Raw genomic sequence first — 8,244 nt, forward strand, 5'->3', positions numbered from 1 at the left:
AAGTTACCGCTGGAGTGACCTTACAAATGCGAGGAGTTACTCTGTTTGGTCATGGCTGAATTTTTACCTGATTTTGACCAACTGGATCTGGATGAGCCACTTGAATTTGATGACCGCGGAGTACACAGACACACATGGATGCAGAAGTCACTGAAATTGAAGACTGGATGAGGAGAGAGAAGGAGCAGCAACAGGCAGAGGAACATGTCTGCGTGCTCACAGGCAGCAGGCAGGTCAGCCCTAGCTTCGTACTGGAGAAATGTCAAATATTGAACATCCTATCACTCATTTAGACAAAAGTAGATTGGAAAATAGGGCCCAGGTTGTAAAAAACATCAGTTCCCCTTCAAACGTCCCCAGACTGCTGCGGTCATGTGGACGCAGTTCTTTTCATAGTACAACTGAGGGTCTGTGTCAGCCTTCAGCAGAACACTAGGGGGGCTGGGACACGAGCTTATCGTCCTACTGCCAACATCGGGTGAAAGTGAAACTAAAGCCCAGTTCAGACCAAAGATTTGTGATGAGATGAGTTGAAACAAGTGACTACTTGCAATGCTCCGTTCTGCCACATTCTAAAAACCTGCCGGTTCACACCGATGCAACTGGAAGAGGTGGTGTATCATCTCTATGCAACAACTCTCTGTACTTCTGTTCTGATTTGCAGCTTTTCAGGTTTATTTTGTGGCTGAATATAATTTGTAGCTTCTTAGAATATGAGTGAGGATAGTGATAGTGAGATACTGGCTACAGCTGCATTTGTAGTAGTGATGAAACGGCAAAAAAACAGAAACAAAAGAAGCATCAGATGGACTGTTTTCATAATAAATAATAAATAACCAGCGCCAATTCAATGAGAATGTGAGCAGCAACAGCGACCCGCCATCTGACACTGGCACACCCTCTGGATGGAAACAGAGGGGTCGGTGGGGACGGAGCACCTGCCACAACGAGCGAACATGCTGTCTGCGGTCATTTTGACTTTACCAGCAGACTTCACTACAAGCTGATTAGCTGTAGAGACAGGTGACGTGCTTTATGATCTAAAACCAGCTGAGTTGCAGGTAACACCATCGGCCAGATTGAGTTGCCAGTTCACACCACTGCAACTTTTCTCTGCAACGTTCTAAAATGATTTTGTCTCATCGCTAATCTTTGGTCTGAATTGGGTGTAAGAAGATGCTGCTGGGCCTGGCGTAAATGTCCATCAAACATTCAACTGAAAATAACTTCACTGTTGTGCAGTGGTTGTGGTTGGCTGAACTGCAGTGTTTTGAACTGGAGTGTGGTTTGGACCAAGAGATTGGAGCATGTGCAGTTGGCGTGTTTGGGAGTCTGCGAGGTCACAAAAATGGGCTGCACGTAGACCGAATATAATAACAGACGTAGATACTGTGACACACAACCAGTCTGTGCACATGTTTATTTCTGCTGTAAAGTTGAGCATTGGCATTGGTGTCATTTCTCAGCCTCGAAGGTTGCTGCCTGGGACGTCCTCATAATATAAAATTAATATTATCAGATAGAATCATGTTGATGAAAACAACAAGTATGATGGCCTAAAAATAACAGACAGACAGAGACAGAATGAGATATGCCCAAGGAAAAAGAGAGATGAACGCTGAGGCTTTCAAGTGAATCAGATCCTCTTGTGTTTGGGGTCCTGATCTGTTCTGCTGCAGTGCAGGCGACTGAGGTTTTTCTTGTGTCCCAGTCCCTCGGGAAATTATTTCTTCATCTGGATGGCTGACTGAAATAACCAGTGTGCAGGAGGGAAATATCTCGCTGAGGTCCTCTGGTGACACTAATGACATCCAGTTATTTATCCTCATTTCTGTCAACTGAGGGCCTCTGACTCTCAGCAGCCAAACAGGAAAACACACCGTCCTGACAGAAACACAGATATTTTCTCCCTCAGGTTACAAAATAAGAATCTGTCCACATTGTCTTTATTTACAAAATATCTTCATCCACACTAGAATGCAGAAAATACTCCAAACACTCACCAAGCCTGTAGGTGGTGATAGAGGCTACATCAATGATTTGTCAAATATCAGAGAGGGATGATCCCAAAGCGTCGATGTTGGACATTACACTGTTGACATGGACCAAGGAACACTGCGCATGACAGACACCTCTGTTGTTCTGTGAAGCAGTCCAGCAGCACAGAGTTAAAATTTTAAGAAGTCATAAGAACAAGCAGTGCAAACTAAACGTAAATAAACCAGTAGTGCTGCCATTGATGTTGTTGTTTCTGGTTCATAAAAGCAACAAAGGGAAGGCACAAAGTGATGATTGATGAAGTTGATTTTAATGACTTAAAAGTGTTTTTGTGGGGATCAGAGGCCAAAACGTGGAGGTAAATATCCATTTTCAAATCTGTATACGTGTAGGCACAACATGATTTTGCTAAGTAGGACATGCTCCTGGATCGACATCCCACATTGCGTTTGTTAGTATGTATTTTTACATCTTCACGGACCAGTGGATACTAGGTCAAGAACCCCTGAGGATCATGTTCAGAAGTGCTAGACGGACAAGTTAGACTAATTTTAGTTGGCCCAAGGCCAAGTTAAATTTGGTAAAGCACCATTTAGGTAACAGTTTGTACCTGACACCATCCTATCTCTGTTCACTTCATCACACATAGCTTCTGCATGTAGCCACTGTTGATCCGAGCTCGTAATAAACGTGCATTAAGAAAGAACTCCGTGACTGGCCTCATCCTTGCATTCACCAGATCATCACAGAAACACCTACTCTCAGCATTCCTGGACCAGCATTGCAATCAACCGATCAAAGCCCTCTGGCATCATCAGTGCGCTGCTGATGTCCTTTCAAAATTCCTTTGTGCTTCCTCAGAGCTAAGCTAGTTTTCCAAATTGAAGTTAGTACAAAAGAGCAAAATCCGCAGTGACATTGAACACAAACCTTATAAGCTAAGGTTAGCAAGTTATGTTGCTAACTACGTAGGTGATGCTAACAGTAAATTTGCCAATAGGATAGAATATTAGCAGGTTAGCATGCAACTACAATGGAATCAGAGTGTAAAATAACAACACTATTAGCATAAACAAATTATTAAGGATCAACATGAAAATGATGTTCCTTGATCAACCTAAACAGATCATGCAGGATGAAGATGAGGATGATTGTCCCGGGTCAACAGACAGATTATCCTGGATCAACATGAGCACTGCAAATAAAAAGTTTTGAATAGGGTATGAAAAAGGAGGGAACATGTGTCTTTTACAGGTCTTTCCAACTGCAAATTGACCTCATCTGTACTCTTAACATTAGTGAACAATATTTTAGCCTATTGACAAGCTTACATGTTAGCATAACGAGCTAACGTGCTAACCCTGCTGTAGTTTACAAGGTTTTTGTTCAGTGTTATTGAGAATTTTGTTCAATTGTAACAACTTCACTTTGGAAATTTAGCTCAGCTCTGAAGAAGCACAAAGGAATTTTAAAAGGAGCACAGGAATGTGCAGAAGGCCACAATGTGGGTTGTAGATCCAGGGGCATGTCCTACTTGTGCATACATGTAGACAGGGTCGAAGGCTTCTTTGACTTCAGCTGCTCAGATGGCGTTGCTGACAGAGTGGGGGTGACAGCTTGCCAGTTAAAGATCTTCCTTGTGTCTGCGGAAATGTCCTCTGATTGGTCAAAGTCCTTCAGTGAGGTCAAAGCTGTCAAAGCTTTAAGACTGATCTGAACTCACTGTGTGTTAATGAGGCCTGACAGGCCGCATCTGCTGCTGACAGTGATCTTGTCTCTTGTGAAGGAAATGACAGAGAGGCATTCAGGAGCAGGTGTCACCCTGAACCTGAAGTTAGATCTTAATAGTTCCTGATGCCTTGAACACAGCCTGTTCTCAAACTTATTTTCACTTTGAACTAGTTAACATTCACTTGCTGTACCGAGCAAATCTGGCGCCCTAAGCAAGCTTCCCCTGGCACATATACTTACGTATTACACACCTGAACAAGAGCTCAGAGGAAATCAGCATAAATAAACAACCTAGCTAACAAAAAATAATAATTAATAAATAAAAAATGAAAGAATATGGTGTGAGAAAATTTTAAAATTTTGTTCTGTGCCGCAGATGGCTTTTACATTTTCTTTCTTTCTTTTTTTTTCTTTTTTTTTTACTCTAACGCTCTCCACACACACACTCCACTCCATCATTCCCACCAGTGCCCTGGCTGTGATAATTGCTCACTGATAAACACATCAAGGTGAACTGCATATCCAGGACCAGAGGTAGTTACCCTTCTACAGACTGACCATTAGCGGGACATTGCTGGATCATTTTTCCCTCATGCTCAATTTTTCTTTTTGAATGTCACAAAAGGAAGGGGAGCGGGGGGAGTGGGAGAGTGGGGCACTTTTGGCTTTGGCTTTATTTTCATGTTTTGGTCATTATGGCTCAGCCAGCCCTGAGTCAGAGACACAAAACTGTGATCTGGCAAGGCCACGGTGAATGTGCTAGAGGTAGATGCCATTTTAAATTGGCAGTACAGCAGATGGCAGAAAATTCAGTCCTTCACTCAAACAAAAGTCCCGACAGCTGAATCCCTTCCAGATGCAAAGCCAAAGTTTTACCTCAATTTTCTCTTATTTAATTTCTCTCTTTTCTCCCTCCTCTTCCTCTCTGCTGTATGCACACAAACACTGAACATCTGCAGCCGAGTTAGAAGCTCTGTGAGGCTGTAATGTTGGGATGTAACTGTTGGATAAACCCAAGTGTTGGACAAATTAAAACAAACGCCAAAAAAACAACTGTATGACAACAGTGTCCTGCACTGGGTTGGTACCTGCGAAAAGCTGTGTAATGGGTAAAAATATGTATGTATATAAATGTATTGTATGTATATGTGAACTTCACATGGGCAGGCAGCCGGTGAGAACAAAATTATATTTTTTATATTCAGAGTAAAACAAATGAAATAGATCTGCAGTATGTGTGTAATATTTTGACATTTAAATCACTATTATCAAGCTGCAGTTCCTTTTATTTTGAAAGTCAGTGGCACAAGTCAAACCTTGATCCCGTGGTCACATTCTTCACAGACGTGGAAGACTCTTTTGCAGCCCGAGGATGAGGTGGCAGCCTGCACAGAGTTCAAGACACCCAAGGAGGATTCTTTTGAGGTTTTATGGTGGTGGAAGGAGCATGCTAAAATGTTTCCTAACCTGGCAGCGATTGAATGTTTTCACCATCCCGACACTGAGTGCAGCCAGTGAAAGAGATGTCTCCTCTGCTGGATTTGTAATTTCAGACCAAAGAACCCATCTTAATGTGAGTGACTGCAGCCTGTGTGTGTTTATTAACGAGTACAGGTCGGGTTGTGGCACTTTTATTAACATGTGCCGATTTGACTTTGACATAATGACAGGCAACTCACGGTAAGTGTGAGTGAAGATCTAACGGAACTCCCGATAAAAACCTCCTGAACAATGAACACTGAAGGAATTCTAACCAGGAGAAGTTTCAGCTGGTTGTAATCTGCATATCCCCCTAAAGCCTAGTTCACATTACACTATACTATACTATACTATCGTAATCTTTTGAGTGTTCATACCTGATGACATGTGTTTCTGTCATCGGGAGTCAACTGCGTTACGATTTGTGTGTGCACACCACAGGATTTCTCCCCCGAGCCCTCGCTGACAGAGCCCCAGATAACGTGGTGACATCACCAAACTTGGAGACGACACATTGTAAAGGCATGGATATTCTTTATTATCCTGGGTCCAAACACAAGGCGCACCCTGTGATCCTGTGGACGCCGCCATTGTTGTTTTTGCTTGCCGACTTGTCTTCCTCACATTTCTTCCGTCCTCCTGCGTGCTGACGTAGGACATACCCCGCCTCTCATTGGCTGATGCTCTTTGTCAGTCGTGTCAGACTTCTCCAGTTTTCTAGCATGCCAGATATCCAGTCCCAGTCACAGATGAGGGGGCGACTTGCTCGTAGGCTTGTTCACACATGAGGACTCGTCGTGGCAGACTATCTGCCGACTCACCTCCTCCCAAGGTGGCTCTCAAGATCCTCTGCGACGTCAAAATTGCGGTGAAAATCATGTAATGTGAACGAGGCTTTAATCATTCACACTCTTCTTTTCAAGGGTGATTTTATTTTATCCATATAATATCCAAATGACAAATAAATAAAGCTGTTTATTTAAGAAAATAGTTTCTTGGAATTTACAAAGTACGAGTGTTACCCTCATAGTTTCCTCCTGCCTTTCCTCTTCCTCTTTCATCTCCGTGTTTTGGTCCTTGATAGTTTGACTCGGTGCTCGATTTGTGTCAAACTTAATCTGTCCTCCATCCTTTGTTTATTTCACCAAAACTCCAAAAACCTGTTTAAACTGCTCTGTAATTGGAATGTATTGAATTCAGGCTCAGTGAATGTCAATGTTGTATTCTTTCACCAAATAAAAGTTATGTTTGTGAAAAGGAACGTGTTTTTGTGCTTATAGCACAATGAAAGTTGCACTATACCTTTTAAAAATATTCGATTAAAGGATAACTTTGGTATTTTTCAACCTGGGCCCTATTTCCCCATGTGTATGTGTGCGTATGATTCATAGGTACAGCTCGTTCTAAAACTGGTTCAGTATTGAGGGAGGCGGATGCAAATGCGTCCCGTATAAGTTTGCGCATTAAAAGTGCTTTTTTTTCGCCACTGACTGGTTCAGATCGCCAGTGCTGTCTCTGTAAATAGCATACTAAGCGTTTCCCTTACCCTTCACTTGCTCTGGGCTGTGTGTGACGTCATCTTGCGAGAGCTTTGCTTGTTGCTGGAAGAAAACAGAGGAGCCATGCTGAGCGCCGCTCAGAGTGGCGCTGGTTGTCCCGGAGTACAGTTGAGAGTTTTACTGCATCGACTGTAAACAATGGTTTGTGTTTGTGCTTATCCGAATTGCAAGAACAGAATGTCGCGCAATACCCCGTACAGCTTTCATAGGCTGCCTTTGTCAGACAGCGAGATGCTGAAGTTGTGGCTAGTTGTGCTACAAATGGATGCTAACACTCCTGTCCAGACACTGCGCCTTGCAGACCATCGGGTCTGCAGTGCTCACTTCTCCCAAGATGACTACTGCCAGCCGAAGAAGAGAAGACATCCAATCCCGAAACACCTGTTCCTCAAGAAAACGGCTGTCCCACGAGTAGAGAGAGCTACAGACACAGTGGAGCAAGACGTCACACAGCCCACAGGAAGTGAAGGGTAAGGGAAACGCTTAGGATGCTATTTACAGAGATAGCACTGGCGATCTGAACCGGTCAGTGGCGAAAAAAAGCACTTTAATGTGCAAACTTATATGGGACGCATTTGCCCCCATATCTACACACCAGGCTCGAAACCAACCCTACCACTGGTTACGTGCGCAGTGTTTCACTTGAAGTTGCTTAATAATTATTCAGAATCTCAACCAAAACACTGGTGTGTAAACGCTGTATTGACGCGAGAGAGGCAGAGGAGAAAACAGTGAATTAAGCAGTGTGGTCTGCAGGGCATATCATATTTTGAGGGGCATAAGGCCAAAGCGAGGGGGCATGGAGGGCTGCCCTCATGAGGATATGTTGTGGATTTTATTGAATGTTCATTTTAAAAGTCTTGACAAGAGAAATGCTCTCTTTCTCAGTGGAGCTTCCAGCGGATTTAGTTTGGAAGAGGTATTTTGGAACAATGTTCTGTATATTGACCAGTAGATTGTTATGAGTCATCGCATCCTCGCTTAACTCAGAGTCTGAAATGGCCTTTTTCTATGTTGCATTGTCTGATTCATGCTGAAAAGAATTAGAGGTTTTGTTGAGATATTGGCACTTTTGTTCAGCCTGAAGCGATGGAGACATGACAGGCTGCTGATGTGTTCAGACCAGAACAGCTTTGTTCGCTCACATGCCGGAAACATTCTTCCACCAGGCTGCTGCAGGTCGATCATTGTCATTGTGAGGTGAGCAGAGGAGACGATGATTTGAATAATGGATTTCGGAGCCTTGGTTCAGTCATTTGGGTACAAAACGCTTCGATTGTGGAATTCAGTGTGGCGTGAAAGCAATGCTTCACCCATAAAATGACCTTTTTTATATCAATTACCCTGTGTATCTTAAATTCATGCTAATCTTGTGTAATCCAACCTGTCGCCACGTTGTGTCAGCACTAGAGAAAGGTGTGGAATCACTGATTATCTTTCTGCTACAGGTCATAAAGATGCTCCAGCTTGTTTTTGT

General features: G+C 43.2%; 1 long non-coding RNA gene across 1 annotated transcript; it reads right to left on the reverse strand.

Moving 5' to 3' along the window:
- Nucleotides 1-1,622: 1,622 nt before the first annotated feature.
- Nucleotides 1,623-3,614, reverse strand: LOC125888089 (uncharacterized). Its single transcript, XR_007449275.1, has 3 exons — nucleotides 3,543-3,614; nucleotides 2,004-2,142; nucleotides 1,623-1,884 (listed from the first exon to the last, which is right to left on the reverse strand). It is a non-coding gene; the product is annotated as an uncharacterized LOC125888089 (long non-coding RNA).
- Nucleotides 3,615-8,244: the final 4,630 nt, after the last annotated feature.

Source organism: Epinephelus fuscoguttatus, linkage group LG4 (genome assembly GCF_011397635.1).
Source record: "Epinephelus fuscoguttatus linkage group LG4, E.fuscoguttatus.final_Chr_v1".
NCBI classification, from domain to species: domain Eukaryota; kingdom Metazoa; phylum Chordata; class Actinopteri; order Perciformes; family Serranidae; genus Epinephelus; species Epinephelus fuscoguttatus.